Below are 20,247 nucleotides of genomic sequence, written 5' to 3' on the forward strand. Positions count from 1 at the left end.
GTAGACTGTTTGAGATATAACGAACATGGAGGAAAATGCGCATGATGACTGTTGTATTCAATCCCGATGCAATTTCTGTGTTTCATCAACACTCTGATAGTCCACAGATTACAGAATGACACCAGATGTGCATCAGAAACTACTACTTGTCTTCCAATGAACGATCAAAGCGTAGACTGTTTGAGAAATTACTCCAATGGAGGAAAGTGCGCATGGTGACTGTTGTATTCAATCCCGATGCAATTTCTGTGTTTCATCAACACTTTAAAGGTCCACAGATTACAGAATCCCCCAGATGTGCATCGGAAACTACTACTTGTTCTCCAGGAAACGATCAAAGCGTAGACTGTTTGAGGCATTACTCCCATGGAGGAAAGTGCGCATGGCGACTGTTGTATTCAATCTCGCGGCAATTTCTGTGTTTCATCAACACTTTGAAGGTCTACGGATTACAGAATGCCTCCAGATGTGCATCGGAAACTACTACTGGTCTTGCAGGGAACGATCAAAGCGTAGACTGTTTGAGACATTACTCCCATGGAGAAAAGTGCGCATGGTGACTGTTGTATTCAATCCCGATGCAATTTCTGTGTTTCATCAAAACTCTGATAGTCCACAGATTACAGAATGCCACGAGATGTGCTTCGGAAACTACTACTGGTCTTCCGGGGAACGATCCAAGCGTAGACTGTTTCAGACATTACTCTCATTTAGGAATGTGCGCATGGTGACTGTTGTATTCAATCCCGATGCAATTTCTGTGTTTCAACAACTCTCTGCTAGTCCACATATTACGGAATTCCTCCAGATGTGCATCGGAATCTACTACTGGTCTTGCAGTTAACGATCAAAGCGTAGACTGTTAGAGACATTACTCCCATGGAGAAAAGTGCGCATGGTGACTGTTGTATTCAATCCCGATGCAATTTCTGTGTTTCATCAACACTTTGAAGGTCCTCAGATTACAGAATGCCTAAAGACGTGCATCGGAAACTACTACTGGTGTTGCAGGGAACGATCAAAGCGTAGACTGTTTGAGACATTATTCCCATGGAGGAAAGTGCGCAAGGTGACTGTTGTATTCAATCCCGATGCAATTTCTGTGTTACATCAACACTCTGATAGTCCACACATTACAGAATGCCCCCAGATGTGCATCGGAAACTACTACTGGTCTTCCAGTTAACGATCAAAGAGTAAACTGTTTGAGACATTACTAACATGCAGGAAAATGCGCATGATGACTGTTGTATTCAATCCCGAGGAAATTTCTGTGTTTCATCAACACTTTGAAGGTCCATAGATTACAGAATGCCTCCAGATGTGCATCGGAAACTACTACTGGTCTTGCAGGGAACGATCAAAGCGTAGACTGTTTGAGACATTACTCCCATGGAGGAAAGTGCGCATGGTGACTGTTGTATTCAATCCCGATGCAATTTCTGTGTTTCATCAACACCCTGATAGTCCACAGATTACAGAATGTCACCAGATGTGCATCAGAAACTACTACTTGTCTTCCAGCGAACGATCAAAGCGTAGACTGTTTGAGACATTACTCCAATGGAGGAAAGTGCGCATGGTGACCGTTTAATTCAATCCCGATGCAATTTCTGTGTTTCATCAACACTTTGAAGGTCCACAGATTACAGAATGCCTCCAGATGTGCATCGGAAACCACCACTGGTCGTCCAGGAAGCGATCAAAGCGTAGACTCTTTGAGGCATTACTCCTATGGAGGAAAGTGCGCATGGTGACTGTTGTATTCAATCCCGCGGCAATTTCTGTGTTTCATCAAACCTTTGAAGGTCCACAGATTACAGAATGCCCCAGATGTGCATCGGAAACTACTACTGGTCTTCCAGGGAACGATCGAAGCGTATACTGTTTGAGACATTACTCCCATGGAGAAAAGTGCGCATGCTGACTGTTGTATTCAATCCCGATGCAATTTCTGTGTTTGAACAACACTCTGATAGTTTACAGATTACCGAATGCCTCCAAATGTGCATCGGAAACTACTACTGGTCTTCCAGGGAACGATCAAAGCGTAGACTGTTTGATACATTTATAACTTGGAGGAAAATGCGCATGATGACTGTTGTATTCAATCGCGAGGCAATTTCTGTGTTTCATCAACACTCTGATAGTCCACAGATTATAGAATGACACCAGATGTGCATCAGAAAGTACTACTTGTCTTCCAGGGAACGATCAGAGCGTAAACTCTTTGAGACATTACTCCAATGGAGGAAAGTGCGCATGGTGACTGTTGTATTCAATCCCCATGCAATTTCTGTGTTTCATCAACACATTGAAGGTCCACAGATTACAGAATGCCTCCAGATGTGCATCGGAAACTACTACTGGCCCTCCAGGAAACGATCAATGCGTAGACTGTTTGAGGCATTATTCACATGGAGGAAAGTGCGCATGGTGACTGTTGTATTCAATCCCGATGCAATGTTTGAGTTTGAACAACACTCTGATAGTTTACAGATTACAGAATGACACCAGATGTGCATCAGAAACTACTTCTTGACTTCCAGTTAACGATCAAAGCGTAAACTGTTTGACACATTACTCCCATGGAGGAAAGTGCGCATGGTGCCTATTGTATTCAATCCCGATGCAATGTTTGTGTTTGAACAACACTCTGATCGTTTACAGATTACGGAATGCCTCCAGATGTGAATCGGAAACTACTACTGGTCTTAAAGGGAACGATCAAAACGTAGACTGTTTGAGATATAACTAACATGGAGGAAAATGCGCATGATGACTGTTGTATTCAATCCGGCCCCGCAATTTCTGTGTTTCATCAACACTTTGAACGTCCACAGATTACAGAATGCCTCCAGATGTGCATCGGAAACTACTACTGGTGTTGCAGGGAACGATCAAAGCGTAGACTGTTTGAGACATTATTCCCATGGAGGAAAGTGCGCAAGGTGACTGTTGTATTCAATCCCGATGCAATTTCTGTGTTACATCAACACTCTGATAGTCCACACATTACAGAATGCCCCCAGATGTGCATCGGAAACTACTACTGGTCTTCCAGTTAACGATCAAAGAGTAAACTGTTTGAGACATTACTAACATGCAGGAAAATGCGCATGATGACTGTTGTATTCAATCCCGAGGAAATTTCTGTGTTTCATCAACACTTTGAAGGTCCATAGATTACAGAATGCCTCCAGATGTGCATCGGAAACTACTACTGGTCTTGCAGGGAACGATCAAAGCGTAGACTGTTTGAGACATTACTCCCATGGAGGAAAGTGCGCATGGTGACTGTTGTATTCAATCCCGATGCAATTTCTGTGTTTCATCAACACCCTGATAGTCCACAGATTACAGAATGTCACCAGATGTGCATCAGAAACTACTACTTGTCTTCCAGCGAACGATCAAAGCGTAGACTGTTTGAGACATTACTCCAATGGAGGAAAGTGCGCATGGTGACCGTTTAATTCAATCCCGATGCAATTTCTGTGTTTCATCAACACTTTGAAGGTCCACAGATTACAGAATGCCTCCAGATGTGCATCGGAAACCACCACTGGTCGTCCAGGAAGCGATCAAAGCGTAGACTCTTTGAGGCATTACTCCCATGGAGGAAAGTGCGCATGGTGACTGTTGTATTCAATCCCGCGTCAATTTCTGTGTTTCATCAAACCTTTGAAGGTCCACAGATTACAGAATGCCCCAGATGTGCATCGGAAACTACTACTGGTCTTCCAGGGAACGATCGAAGCGTATACTGTTTGAGACATTACTCCCATGGAGAAAAGTGCGCATGCTGACTGTTGTATTCAATCCCGATGCAATTTCTGTGTTTGAACAACACTCTGATAGTTTACAGATTACCGAATGCCTCCAAATGTGCATCGGAAACTACTACTGGTCTTCCAGGGAACGATCAAAGCGTAGACTGTTTGATACATTTATAACTTGGAGGAAAATGCGCATGATGACTGTTGTATTCAATCGCGAGGCAATTTCTGTGTTTCATCAACACTCTGATAGTCCACAGATTATAGAATGACACCAGATGTGCATCAGAAAGTACTACTTGTCTTCCAGGGAACGATCAGAGCGTAAACTCTTTGAGACATTACTCCAATGGAGGAAAGTGCGCATGGTGACTGTTGTATTCAATCCCCATGCAATTTCTGTGTTTCATCAACACATTGAAGGTCCACAGATTACAGAATGCCTCCAGATGTGCATCGGAAACTACTACTGGCCCTCCAGGAAACGATCAATGCGTAGACTGTTTGAGGCATTATTCACATGGAGGAAAGTGCGCATGGTGACTGTTGTATTCAATCCCGATGCAATGTTTGTGTTTGAACAACACTCTGATAGTTTACAGATTACATAACGACACCAGATGTGCATCAGAAACTACTTCTTGACTTCCAGTTAACGATCAAAGCGTAAACTGTTTGACACATTACTCCCATGGAGGAAAGTGCGCATGGTGCCTATTGTATTCAATCCCGATGCAATGTTTGTGTTTGAACAACACTCTGATCGTTTACAGATTACGGAATGCCTCCAGATGTGAATCGGAAACTACTACTGGTCTTAAAGGGAACGATCAAAACGTAGACTGTTTGAGATATAACTAACATGGAGGAAAATGCGCATGATGACTGTTGTATTCAATCCGGCCCCGCAATTTCTGTGTTTCATCAACACTTTGAACGTCCACAGATTACAGAATGCCTCCAGATGTGCATCGGAAACTACTACTGGCCCTCCAGGAAACGATCAATGCGTAGACTGTTTGAGGCATTATTCACATGGAGGAAAGTGCGCATGGTGACTGTTGTATTCAATCCCGATGCAATTTCTGTGTTTCATCAACACTCTGATAGTCCACAGATTACAGAATGACACCAGATGTGCATCAGAAACTACTACTTGTCTTCCAATGAACGATCAAAGCGTAGACTGTTTGAGAAATTACTCCAATGGAGGAAAGTGCGCATGGTGACTGTTGTATTCAATCCCGATGCAATTTCTGTGTTTCATCAACACTTTGAAGGTCCACAGATTACAGAATGCCTCCAGATGTGCATCGGAAACTACTGCTGGTCCTCCAGGAAACGATCAAAGCTTAGACTGTTTGAGGCATTACTCCCATGGAGGAAAGTGCGCATGGTGACTGTTGTATTCAATCTCGCGGCAATTTCTGTGTTTCATCAACACTTTGAAGGTCCACAGATTACAGAATGCCTCCAGATGTGCATCGGAAGCTACTACTGGTCTTGCAGGGAGCGATCAAAGCGTAAACCGTTTGAGACATTACTCCCATGGAGAAAAGTGCGCATGGTGACTGTTGTATTCAATCCCGATGCAATTTCTGTGTTTCATCAACACTTTGAAGGTCCACAGATTACAGAATGCCTCCAGATGTGCATCGGAAACTATTATTGGTCTTGCAGGGAACGATCAAAGCGTAGACTGTTTGAGACATTACTCCCATGGAGGAAAGTGGGCATGGTGACTGTTGTATTCAATCCCGATGCAATATCTGTGTTTCATCAACACTCTGATAGTCCACATATTACAGAATGACACCAGATGTGCATCAGAAACTACTACTTATCTTCCAGGGAACGATCAAAGCGTAGACTAATTGAGACATTACTCCAATGGAGGAAAGTGCGCATGGTGACTGTTGTATTCAATCCCGTTGCAATTTCTGTGTTTCATCAACACTTTGAAGGTCCACAGATTACAGAATGCCTCCAGATGTGCATCGGAAACTACTACTGGTCCTACAGGAAACGATCAAATCGTAGACTGTTTGAGGCATTACTCCCATGGAGGAAAGTGCGCATGGTGACTGTTGTATTCAATCTCGCGGCAATTTCTGTGTTTCATCAACACTATTAAGGTCCACAGATTACAGAATGCCTCCAGATGTGCATCGGAAACTACTACTGGTCTTCCAGGGAACGATCAAAATTTAGACTGTTTGAGACATTCCTAACTTGGAGGACAATGCGCATGATGACTGTTGTATTCAATCCCGATGCAATTTCTGTGTTTCATCAATACTTTGAAGGTCCACAGATTACAGGATGTCTCCACATGTTCATCGGAAACTACTACTGGTCTTCCAGGGAACGATCAACGCGTAGACTGTTTGAGACATTACTCCCACGGAGGAAAGTGGGCATGGTGACTGTTGTATTTAATCCCGATGGAATATCTGTGTTTCATCAACACTCTGATAGTCCACAGATTACAGAATGACACCAGATGTGCATCAGAAACTAGTACTTGTCTTCCAGGGAACGATCAAAGCGTAAACTGTTTGAGACATTACTCCCATGGAGGAAAGTGGGCATGGTGACTGTTGTATTCAATCCCGATGCAATTTCTGTGTTCCATCAACACTTTGAAGATCCACAGATTACAGAATGCCTCCAGATGTGCATCGGAAACTACTACCGGTCCTCCAGGAAACGATCAAACTGTAAACTGTTTGAGACATTACACCAATGGAGGAAAGTGCGCATGGTGACTGTTGTATTCAATCCCGATGCAATTTCTGTGTTTCACCAACACTCTGCTAGTAGACATATTACGGAATGCCTCCAGATGTGCATCGTTAACTACTACTGGTCTTGCAGTTAACGATCAAAGCGTAGACTGTTAGAGACATTACTCCCATGGAGGAAAGTGCGCATGGTGACTGTTGTATTCAATCCCGATGCAATTTCTGTGTTTCATCAACACTTTGAAGCTCCACAGATTGCACAATGCCTAAAGATGTGCATCGGAAACTACTACTGGTGATGCAGGGAACGATCAAATCGTAGACTGTTTGAGACATTATTCCCATGGAGGAAAGTGCGCATGGTGAGTGTTGTATTCAATCCCGATGCAATTTCTGTGTTTCATCAACACTCTTATAGTCCACAGTTTACAGAATGACACCAGATGTGCATCAGAAACTACTACTTGTCTTCCTTGGCACGATCAAACCGTAAACTGTTTGAGACAATACTCCAATGGAGGAAAGTGCGCATGGTGACTTTTGTATTCAATCCCTATGCAATTTCTTTGTTTCATCAGCACTTTGAAGGTCCACAGATTACAGAATGCCTAAAGATGTGCATCGGAAACTACTACTGGTGTTGCAGGGAACGATCAAAGCGTAGACTGTTTGAGACATTATTCCCATGAAGGAAAGTGCGCATGGTGACTGTTGTATTCAATCCCGATGCAATTTCTGTGTTTCATCAACACTCTGATAGTCCACACATTACAGAATGCCCCGAGATGTGCATCGGAAACTGCTACTGGTGTTCCAGTTAACGATCAAAGCGTAAACCTTTTGAGACATTACTCCCATGGAGGAAAGTGCGCATGGTGACTGTTGTATTCAATCCTGACGCAATTTCTGTGTTTGAACAACACTGTGATAGTTTACAGATTACCGAATGACTCCAGATGTGCATCGGAAACTTCTACTGGTCTTCCAGTGAACGATCAAAGCGTAGACAGTTTGAGACATTACTCCCATGGAGGAATGTGCGAATGGTGACTGTTGTATTCAATCCTGATGCAATTTCTGTGTTTCATCAACACTCTGATAGTCCACACATTACACAATGTCCCCAGATGTGCATCGGAAACTACTACTGGTCTTCCAGGGAACGATCAAATCGTAAACTGTTTGAGACATTACTCAAACGGAGGAAAGTGCGCATGATGACTGTTGTGTTCAATCCCCATGCAATTTCTGTGTTTCATCAACACTCTGATAGTCCACAGATTACATAATGACACCAGATGTGCATCAGAAACTACTACTTGTCTTCCAGGGAACGATCAACGCGTAGGCTGTTTGAGACATTACTCCCAAGGAGGAAAGTGCGCATGATGACTGTTGTATTCAATCCCGAGGCAATTTCTGTGTTTCATCAACACTTTCAACGTCCACAGATTACAGAATGCCTCCAGATGTGCATCGGAAACTACTACTGGTCTTGCAGGGAACGATCAAAGCGTAGACTGTTTGAGACATTACTCCCATTTAGGAATGTGGGCATGGTGACTGTTGTATTAAATCCCGATGCTATTTCTGTGTTTCATCAACACTCTGATAGTCCACAGATTACAGAATGATACCAGATGTGCATCAGAAACTACTACCTGTCTTCCAGGGAAAGATCAAAGTGTAGACTGTTTGAGACATTACTCCAATGGAGGAAAGTGCGCATGGTGACTGTTGTATTCAATCCCGATGCAAATTCTGTGTTTCATCAACACTTTGAAGGTCCACAGATTACAGAATGCCTCCAGATGTGCATCGGAAACTACTACTGGTCTTCCAGGGAACGATCAACGCGTAGACTGTTTGAGACATTACTCAAATGGAGGAAAGTGGGCATGGTGACTGTTGTATTCAATCCCGATGCAATATCTGTGTTTCATCAACACTCTGATAGTCCACAGATTACAGAATGACACCAGATGTGCATCAGAAACTACTACTTATCTTCCAGGGAACGATCAAAGCGTAGACTGTTTGAGACATTACTCCCATGGAGGAAAGTGCGCATGGTGACTGTTGTATTCAATCCCGATGCAATTTCTGTGTTTCATCAACACTCTGATAGTCCACAGATTACAGAATGACACCAGATGAGCATCAGAAACTACTACTTGTCTTCCAGGGAACGATCAAATCGTAGACTGTTTGAGACATTACTCCAATGGAGGAAAGTGCGCATGGTTACTGTTGTATTCAATCCCGATGCAATTTCTGTGTTTCATCAACACTTTGAAGGTCCACAGATTACAGAATGCCGCCAGATGTGCATCGGAAACTACTACTGGTCCTCCAGGAAACGATCAAATCGTAAACTGTTTGAGACATTACTCCAATGGAGGAAAGTGCGCATGGCGACTGTTGTATTCAATCCCGATGCAATTTCTGTGTTTGAACAACACTCTGATAGTTTACAGATAACCGAATGCCTCCAGATGTGCATCGGAAACTACTACTGGTCTTCCAGGTAACGATCAAAGCGTAGATTGTTTGAGACATTACTAACATGGAGGGAAATGCGAATGATGACTGTTGTATTCAATCCCGAGTGAATTCCTGTGTTTCATCAACACTTTGAAGGTCCACAGATTACAGAATGCTCCCATATGTGCATCGGAAACTACTACTGGTCTTCCAGGGACCGATCAAAGCGTAGACTGTTTGAGACATTCCTAACTTGGAGGAAAATGCGCATGATGACTTTTCTATTCAATCCCGATGCAATTTCTGTGTTTCATCAATACATTGAAGGTCCACAGATTACCGGATGCCTCCAGATGTGCATCGGAAACTACTACTGGTCTTCCAGGGAACGATCAAAGCGTAGACTGTTTGAGACATTACTCCCACGGAGGAAAGTGGGCATGGTGACTGTTGTATTTAATCCCGATGCAATTTCTGTGTTTCATCAACACTCTGATAGTCCACAGATTACAGAATGACACCAGATGTGCAACAGAACCTACTACTTGTCTTCCAGGGTACGATCAAAGCGTAAACTGTTTGAGACATTACTCCAATGGAGGAAAGTGCGCATGGTGACTGTTGTATTCAATCCCCATGCAATTTCTGTGTTTCATCAACACATTGAATATCCACAGATTAGAAAATGCCTCCAGATGTGAATTGGAAACTACTACTGGACCTCCAGGGAACGATCAAAGGGTAGACTGTTTGAGGTATTAATCCCATGGAGGAAAGTGCACATGGTGTATGTTGTATTCAATCCCGCGGCAATTTCTGTGTTTAATCAACAATCTGATAGCCCACACATTACAGAATGCCCCCAGATGTGCATCGGAAACTACTACTGGTCTTCCAGGGAACGATCAAAGCGTAAACTGTTTGAGACATTGCTCCCATGGAGGAAAGCGCTCATGGTGACTGTTGTATAGAATCCTGATGCAATTTCTTTGTTTCATCAACACTCAGATAGTCCACACATTACAGAGTGCCCCCAGATGTGCATCGGAATCTACTACTGGTCTTCAAGGGAACGATCAAATCGTAAACTGTTTGAGACATTACTCCCACAGAGGAAAGTGCGCATGGTGACTGTTGTGGTCAATCCCCATGCAATTTCTGAGTTTCATCAACACTCTGATAGTCCACAGATTACAGAATAACACCAGATGTGCATCAGAAACTACTACTTGTCTTCCAGGGAACGATCAAAGCGTAGGCTTTTTGAGACATTACTCTCAAGGAGGAAAGTGGGCATGGTGACTGTTGTATACAATCTCGAAGCAATTTCTGTGTTTCATCAACACTTTGAAGGTCCACAGATTACAGAATGCCTCCAGATGTGCATCGGAAACTACTACTGGTCTTGCAGGGAACGATCAAAGCGGAAACTGTTTGAGACATTACTCCCATGGAGGAAAGTGCGCATGGCGACTGTTGTATTCAATCCCGATGCAATTTCTGTGTTTGAACAACACTCTGATAGTTTACAGATTACCGAATGCCTCCAGATGTGCATCGGAAACTACTACTGGTCTTCCAGGTAACGATCAAAGCGTAGATTGATTGAGACATTACTAACATGGAGGGAAATGCGCATGATGACTGTTGTATTAAATGCCGAGGGAATTCCTGTGTTTCATCAACACTTTGAAGGTCCACAGATTACAGAATGCCCCCAGATGTGCATCAGAAACTACTACTGGTCTTCCAGGGATCGATCAAAGCGAAGACTGTTTGAGACATTACTCCCATTTAGGAAAGTGCGCATCGTGACTGTTGTATTCAATCCCGATGCAATTCCTGTGTTTGAACAACACTCTGATAGTTACCGATTACCGAATGCCTCCATATGTGCATCGGAAACTACTACTGGTCTTCCAGGAAACGATCAAAGTGTAAACTGTTTGAGACATTGCTCCCATGGAGGAAAGTGCGCATGGTGACTGTTGTATTCAATCCCGATGCAATTCCTGTGTTTGAACAGCACTCTGATAGTTTACAGATTACCGAATGCCTCCATATGTGCATCGGAAACTACTACTGGTCTTCCAGGGAACGATCAAAGCGTAGACTGTTTGAGACATTACTCCAATTGAGGAATGTGCGCATGGTGATTGTTGTATTCAATCCCCATGCAATTTCTGTGTTTCATCAACATATTGAAGGCCCACAGATTACAGAATGCCTCCAGATGTGCATTGGAAGCTACTACTGGTCCTCTAGGGAACGATCAAGGGGGAGACTCTTTGAGGTATTCCTCCCATGGAGGAAAGTGCACATGGTGAATGTTGTATTCAATCCCGCTGCAATTTCTGTGTTTCATCAACACTCTGATAGCCCACACATTACAGAATGACCCAAATGCGCATCGGAAACTACTACTGGTCTTCCAGGGAACGATTAAAGCGTATACTGTTTGAGACATTGCTCCCATGGAGGAAAGTGCGCATGGTGACTCTTGTATTCAATCCTGATGCAATTTCTGTATTTCATCAACACTCTGATAGTCCACATATTACGGAATGCCTCCAGATCTGATCGGAAAGTTCTACTGGTCTTGCAGTTAACGATCAAAGCGTAGACTGTTGAGACATTACTCCCATGGAGGAAAGTGCGCATGGTGACTGTCGTATTCAATCCCGATGCAATTTCTGTGTCTCATCAACACTCTGATAGTTCACAGATTACAGAATGACACCAGATGTGCAACGGAAACTACTACTTGTCTTCCAGGGAACGATCAAAGCGTAGACTGTTTGAGAGATTTCTCCAGTGGAGGAAAGTGCGCATGGTGACTGTTGTATTCAATCGCGATGCAATTTCTGTGTTTTATCAACACGTTGAAGATCCACCAGTTACAGAATGCCTCCAGGTGTGCATCGGAAACTACTACTGTTCCACGAGGAAACGATCAAAGCGTAGACTGTTTGAGGCATTACTCCCTAGGAGTAATGTGCGCATGGTGACTGTTGTATTCAATCCCGCGGCAATTCCTGTGTTTCATCAACACTTTGAAGGTCAACAGATTACAGAATGCCTCCAGATGTGCATCGGATACTAGTACTGGCCTTGCAGGGAACGATCAAAGCGTAGACTGTTTGAGACATTACTCCCATGGAGGAAAGTGCGCATGGTGACTGTTGTATTCAATCGCGATGCAATTTCTGTGTTTTATCAACACTCTGATAGTCCACACATTACAGAATGCCCCCAGATGTGCATCGAAAACTACTACTTGTCTTCCAGGAAACGATCAAAGCGTAGACTGTTTGAGTCATTACTCCAGTGGAGGAAAAAGCGCATGGTGACTGTTGTATTCAATCCCCATGCAGTTTCTTAGTTTCATCAACACTTTGAAGGTCCACAGATTACAGAATGCCTCCAGATATGCATCGGAAACTACTAGTGGTCTTGCAGGAACGATCAAAGCGTAGACTGTTTGAGACATTACTCCCATGGAGGAAAGTGCGCATGGTGAGTGTTGTATTCAATCCCGATGCAATTTCTGTGTTTGATCAACACTCTTATAGTCCACAGATTACAGAATGACACCAGATGTGCATCAGAAACTACTACTTGTCTTCCAGGGAACGATCAAAGCGTAGACTGTTTGAGACATTACTCCCATGGAGGAAAGTGCGCATGGTGACTGTTGTATTCAATCCCGATGCAATTTCTGTGTTTCATCAACACTTTGAAGGTCCACAGATTACAGAATGCCTCCAGATGTGCATCGGAAACTACTACTGGTCTTGCAGGGAACGATCAGAGCGTAAACTGTTTGAGACATTACTCCCATGGAGGAAAGTGCGCATGGTGACTCTTGTACTCATCCCGATGCAATTTCTGTGTTTGAACAACACACTGATAGTTTACAGATTACCGAATGCCTCCAGAGGTGCATCGGAAACTACTACTGGTCTTCCAGGGAACGATCAAAGCTTAAACTGTTTGAGACGTTACTCCCATGGAGGAAAGTGCGCATGGTGACTCTTGTATTCAATCCTGATGCAATTTCTGTGTTTCACCAACACTTTGAAGGTCCACAGATTACAGAATGCCTCCAGATGTGCATCGGAAACTATTACTGGTCCTCCAGGAAACGATGAAAGCGTAGACTGTTTGAGGCATTACTCCCATGGAGGAAAGTGCGCATGGTGACTGTTGTATTCAATCCCGCGGCAATTTCTGTGTTTCATCAACACTTTGAAGGTCCACAGATTACAGAATGACTCCAGATGTGCATCGGAAACTACTACTGGTCTTGCAGGGAACGATCAGAGCGAAAACTGTTTGAGACATTACTCCAATGGAGGAAAGTGCGCATGGTGAGTGTTGTATTCAATCCCGATGCAATTTCTGTGTTTCATCAACACTCTGATAGTCCACACATTACAGAATGCCCCCCAGATGTACATCGGAAACTACTACTGGTCTCCCAGGGAACGATCAAATCGTAAACTTTTTTAACTTTACTCACATGGAGGAAAGTGCGCAAGGTGACTGTTGTATTCAATCACGATGCAATTTCTGTGTATCATCAACACTCTGATAGTCCACAGATTACAGAATGACACCAGATGTGCATCGGAAACTACTACTTGTCTTCCAGGGAACGATCAAAGCGTAGACTGTTTGACACATTACTCACATGGAGGAAAGTGCGCATGTTAACCGTTTTATTCAATCCTGCGGCAATTCCTGTGTTTCATCAACACTTTGAATGTCCACAGATTACAGAGTGCCTGGAGATGTGCATCGGAAATTCTACTGGTCTTGCAGGGAACGATCAAAGCGTAGACTGTTATCGACATTACTCCCATGGCGGAAAGAGCGCATGGTGTCTGTTGTATTCAATCCCGATGCAGTTTCTGTGTTTCATCAACACTCTGATAGTCCGCACATTACACAATGTCCCCAGATGTGCATCGGAAACTACTACTGGTCCTCCAGGGAGGGATCAAAGCGTAGACTGTTTGAGACATTACAAACATGGAGGGAAATGCGCATGATGACTGTTGTATTCAATCCCGAGGGAATTTCTGTGTTTCATCAACAGTTTGAAGGTCCACAGATTACAGAATGACTCCAGATGTGCATCGGAAACTACTACTGGTCCTCCAGGGAGCGATCAAAGCGTAGACTGTTTGAGACATTACTAACATGGAGGGAAATGCGCATGATGACTGTTGTATTCAATCCCGAGGGAATTACTGTGTTTCATCAACAGTTTGAAGGTCCATAGATTACAGAATGCCCCCAGATGTGCATCGGAACTACTACTGGTCTTGCAGGGAACGATCAAAACGTAAACTGTTTGAGACATTACTCCCATGGAGGAAAGTGCGCTTGGTGACTCTTGTACTCAATCCCAATGCAATTTCTGTGTTTGAACAACACACTGATAGTTTACAGATTACCGTATGCCTCCAGATGTGCATCGAAAACTACTACTGGTCTTACAGTTAACGATCAAAGCGTAGACTGTTTGAGACATTACTGACATGGAGGGAAATGCGCATGATGACTGTTGTATTCAATCCCGAGGGAATTTCTGTGTTTCATCAACAGTTTGATGGTCCACAGATTACAGAATGCCCCCAGATGTGCATCTGAACCTACTACTGGTCTTCCAGGGAACGATCAAAGCGTAAACTGTTTGAGACGTTACTCCCATGGAGTAAAGTGCGCATGGTGACTGTTGTATTCAATCCCGATGCAATTTCTGTGTTTGAACAACACTCTGATAGTTTACAGATTACCGAATGCCTCCAGATGTGCATCGGAAACTACTACTGGTCTTCCAGGGAACGATCAAAGCGTAGACTGTTTGAGACATTCCTAACTTGGAGGAAAATGCGCATGATGACTGTTCTATTCAATCCCGAGCCAATTTCTGTGTTTCATCAACACTCTGATAGTTTACAGATTACCGAATGCCTCCAGATGTGCATCGGAAACTACTACAGGTCTTCCAGGGAACGATCAAAGCGTAGACTGTTTGAGACGTTCCCAACTTGGAGGAAAATGCGCATGATGACTGTTCTATTCAATCCCGAGGTAATTTCTGTCTTTCATTGACACTCTGATAGTCCACAGATTATAGAATGACACCAGATGTGCATCAGAAACTACTACTTGTCTTCCAGGGAACGATCAAAGCGTAAACTGTTTAAGACATTACTCCAATGGAGGAAAGTACGCATGCTGAATGTTGTATTCAATCCCCATGCAATTTCTGTGTTTCAACAACACATTGAAGCTATACAGATTACGGAACGCCACCAGATGTGCATCGGAAACTACTACTGGCCCTCCAGGAAACGATCAAAGCGTAGACTGTTTGAGGCATTACTCCCATGGAGGAAAGTGCGCATGGTGACTGTCGTATTCAATCCCGATGCAATTTCTGTGTTTCATCAACACTCTGATAGTTTACAGATTACAGAATGACACCAGATGTGCAACGGAAACTACTACTTGTCTTCCAGGGAACGATCAAAGCGTAGACTGTTTGAGACATTACTCCCATTTAGGATAGTGCGCATGGTGACTGTTGTATTCAATCGCGATGCAATTTCTGTGTTTTATCAACACTCTGATAGTCCACACATTACAGAATGCCCCCAGATGTGCATCGAAAACTACTACTTGTCTTCCAGGGAACGATCAAAGCGTAGACTGTTTGAGACATTACTCCAGTGGAGGAAAAAGCGCATGGTGACTGTTGTATTCAATCCCAATGCAATTTCTGTGTTTCATCAACACTCTGATAGTCCACAGAATACAGAATGACACCAGATGTGCATCAGAAACTACTTCTTGTCTTCCAGGGAACGATACAAGCGAAGGCTGTTTGAGACATTACTCCCAAGAAGGAAATTGTGCATGGTGACTGTTGTATTCAATCCCGATGCAATTTTTGTGTTTCATCAACACCTTGAAGGTCCACAGAAAACAGAATGCCTCCAGATGTGCATCGGAAACCACTACTGGTCCTCCAGGGAACGATCAAAGCGTAAACTGTTTGAGACATTACTCCCATGGAGGGAAGTGCGAATGGTGACTGTTGTATTGAATCCTGATGCAATTTCTTTGTGTCATCAACACTTTGAAGGTCGACAAATTACAGAATGCCTCCAGATGTGCATCGGAAACTACTACTGGTCTTGCAGGGAACGATCAAAGCGTAGACTGTTTGAGACATTACTCCCACGGAGGAAAATGCGCATGATGACTGTTGTATTCAATTCCCGAGGCAATTTCTGTGTTTCATCAACACTTTGAAGGTCCACAGATTACAGAATGCCTCCAGATATGCATCGGAAACTACTAGAGGTCTTGCAGGAACGATCAAAGCGTAGACTGTTTGAGGCATTACTCCCATGGAGGAAAGTGCGCATGGTGACTGTTGTATTCAATCCCGCGGCAATTTCTGTGTTTCATCAACACTTTGAAGGTCCACAGATTACAGAATGCCTCCAGTTGTGCATCGGAAACTACTACTGGTCTTGCAGGGAACGATCAAATCGTAAACTGTTTGAGACATTACTCCCATGGAGGAAGGTGCGCATGGTGACTCTTGTACTCATCCCGATGCAATTTCTGTGTTTGAACAACACACTGATAGTTTACAGATTACCGAATGCCTCCAGAGGTGCATCGGAAACTACTACTGGTCTTCCAGGGAACGATCAAAGCGTAGACTGTTTGAGACATTACTAACATGGAGGGAAATGCGAATGATGACTGTTGTATTCAATCCCGAGGGAATTTCTGTGTTTCATCAACAATTTGAAGGTCCACAGATTACAGAATGTCTCCAGATGTGCATCGGAAACTACTACTGGTCTTCCAGGGAACGATCAAAGCGTAAACTGTTTGAGACGTTACTCCCATGGAGGAAAGTGCGCATGGTGACTGTTGCATTCAATCCCGCGGCAATTTCTCTGTTTAATCAACACTTTGAAGGTCCACAGATTACAGAATGCCTCCAGATGTGCATCGGAAACTACTACTGGTCTTGCAGGGAACGATCTAAGCGTAGACTGTTTGAGACATTACTCCCATGGAGGAAAGTGCGCATGGTGACTGTTGTATTCAATCCCGATGCAATTTCTGTAATTCATCAAGACTCTGGTAGTCCACACATTACAGAATACCACCAGATGTGTATCGGGATCTACTACTGGTCTTCCAGGGATCGATCAAAGCGTAAACTGTTTGAGACATTACTCCCACGGAGGAAAGTTCGCATGGTGACTGTTGTATTCTATCCCGAGGCAATTTCTGTGTTTCATCAACACTCTGATAGTCCACACATTACAGAATGATCCCAAATGTGCATCGGAAACTACTACTGGTTTTCCAGGGAACGATCAAAGCGTAAACTCTTTGAGACATTACTCCTATGTAGGAAAGTGCGCATGATGACTGTTGTATTCAATCCCGATTCAATTTCTGTGTTTCATCAACACTCTGATAGTCCACAGTTTACAGAATGCCTCCAGATGTGCATCGCAAACTACTACTGTTCCTCCAGGAAACGATCAAAGCGTAGACTGTTTGAGGCATTACTCCCATGGAGGAAAGTGCGCATGGTGACTATTGTATCCAATCCCAAGGCAATTCCTGTGTTTAATCAACACTTTGAACGTCCACAGATTACAGAATGCCTCCAGATGTGCATCGGATACTACTACTGGTCTTGCAGGGAACGATCAAAGCGTAGACTGTTTGAGACATTATTCCCATTGAGGAAAGTGCGCATGGTGACTGTTGTATTCAATCCCGATGCAATTTCTGTGTTTCATCCACACTGTGATAGTCCTCACATTACAGAATGTCCCCAGATGTGCATCGGAAACTACTACTGGTCTTCCATTGAACGATCTAAGCGTAAACTTTTTGAGACATTACGCCCATGGAGGAAAGTGCGCATGGTTACTGTTGTATTCAACCCGATGCAATTTCTGTGTTTCATCAACACTCTGATAGTCCGCAGATTACAGAATGACAACAGATGTGCATCGGAAACTACTACTTGTTTTCCAGGGAACGATCAAAGCGTAGACTGTTTGAGACATTACTCACATGGAGGAAAGTGCGCATGGTGACTGTTGTATACAATCTTGCGGCAATTCCTCTGTTTCATCAACACTTTGAAGGTCCACAGATTACAGAGAGCCTCCAATGTGCATCGGTAACTACTACTGGTCTTGCACTGAACGATCAAAGCGTAGACTGTTAGAGACATTACTCCCATGTAGCAAAGTGCGCATGGTGTCTGTTGTATTCAATCCCGATGCAATTTCTGTGTTTCATCAATACTCTGATAGTCCACACATTACAGAATGCCCCCAGATGTGCATCGGAAACTACTACTGGTCTTCCAGGGAACGATCAAAGCGTAGACTGATTGAGACATTACTCCCATGGAGGAAAGTGCGCATGGTGACTGTTGTATTCAATCCCGATGCAATTTCTGTGTTTCATCAACACTATGATAGTCCACACATTACAGAATGCCCCCAGATGTGCATCGGAAACTACTACTGGTCTTCCAGGGAACAATCAAAGCGTAAACTGTTTGAGATATTATTCATATGGAGGAAAGTGCGCATGGTGACTGTTGTATTCAATCACGATGCAATTTCTGTGTTTCATCAACACTCTGATAGTCCACACATTACAGAATGCCCCCAGATGTGCATCGGAAACTACTACTGGTCTTCCAGGGAACAATCAAAGCGTAAACTGTTTGAGACATTACTCATATGGAGGAAAGTGCGCATGGTGACAGTTGTAGTCAATCCCGATGCAATTTCTGTGTTTCATCAACACCCGGATAGACCACAGATTACAGAATGCCTGCAGATGTTCTTCGGAAACTACTACTAGTCTTCATGGAACGATCAAAGCATAGACTCTTTGAGACATTACTCACGTGGAGGAATGTGCGCATGGTGACTGTTGTATTCAATCCCAATGCAATTTCTGTGTTTCGTCAACACTTTGGAGGTCCACAGATTACAGAATGCCTCCAGATGTGCATCGGGATATACTACTGGTCTTCCAGGGAACGATCAAAGCGTAGACTGTTTCAGATATTACTCCCATGGAGGAAGGTGCGCATGGTGACTGTTGTATTCTCTCCCGATGCAATTTCCGTGTTTCGTCAACACTCTGATAGTCCACAGATTACAGATTGCCTCCAGATGTGCATCGGAAACTACTACATGTCTTCCTGGGAACGATCAAAGCGTAGACTGTTTGAGACATTACTCCCATGGAGGAAAGTGCGGATGATGTCTGTTGTATTCAATTCCGATGCAATTTCTGTGTTTCATCAACACTCTGATAGTCCACAGATTACAGATTGTCTCCAAATGTGCTTCGGAAACAACTACTGGTCTTCCAGGGAACGATCAAAGCGTAGACTGTTTGGGACATTACTCCCGTGGAGGAAAGTGCGCATGGAGACTGTTGTTATCAATCCCCATGCCATTTCTGTGTTTTATCAACACTCTGATAGTCCACAGATCACAGATTTTCACCAGATGTGCATCGGAAACTACTACTGGTCTTCCAAGGAACGATCAAGGGGTAGACTGTTTGAGACATTACTCCCGTGGAGGAAAGTGCGCATGGTGACTGTTGTATTCAATAACCATGCAATTTCTGTGTTTCATCAACACTCTGATAGTAAACAGATTACAGAATGATACCAGATGTGCATCGGAAACTACAACTGGTCTTCGAAGGAATGATCAAAGCGTAGACTGTTTGAGACATTACTCCCGTGGAGGAAAGTGCGCATGGTGACTGTTGTATTCAATCCCGATGCAATTTCTGTGTTTCATCCACACTTTGATAGTCCACAGATTACAGAATGTTTCCAGATGTGCATCGGAAACTACTACTAGTCTTCCAGGGAACGATCAAAGCGTGGACTGTTTCAGACTTTACTCCCATGGAGGAAAGTGCGGATGGTGACTGTTGTATTCAATCCCGATTCAATTTCTGTGTTTCCTCACCACTCTGATAGTCCACAGATTACAGAATGCCACCAGATATGCATCGGAAACTACTACTGGTCTTCCTGGGAACGATCAATGCGTAGACTGTTTGAGTCATTACTCCCAAGGAGGAAAGTGCGCTTGGTAACTGTATTAAATCGCGATGCAATTTCTGTGTTT

This window comes from Schistocerca gregaria, chromosome 3 (assembly GCF_023897955.1).
Source record: "Schistocerca gregaria isolate iqSchGreg1 chromosome 3, iqSchGreg1.2, whole genome shotgun sequence".
NCBI classification, from domain to species: Eukaryota; Metazoa; Arthropoda; class Insecta; order Orthoptera; family Acrididae; genus Schistocerca; species Schistocerca gregaria.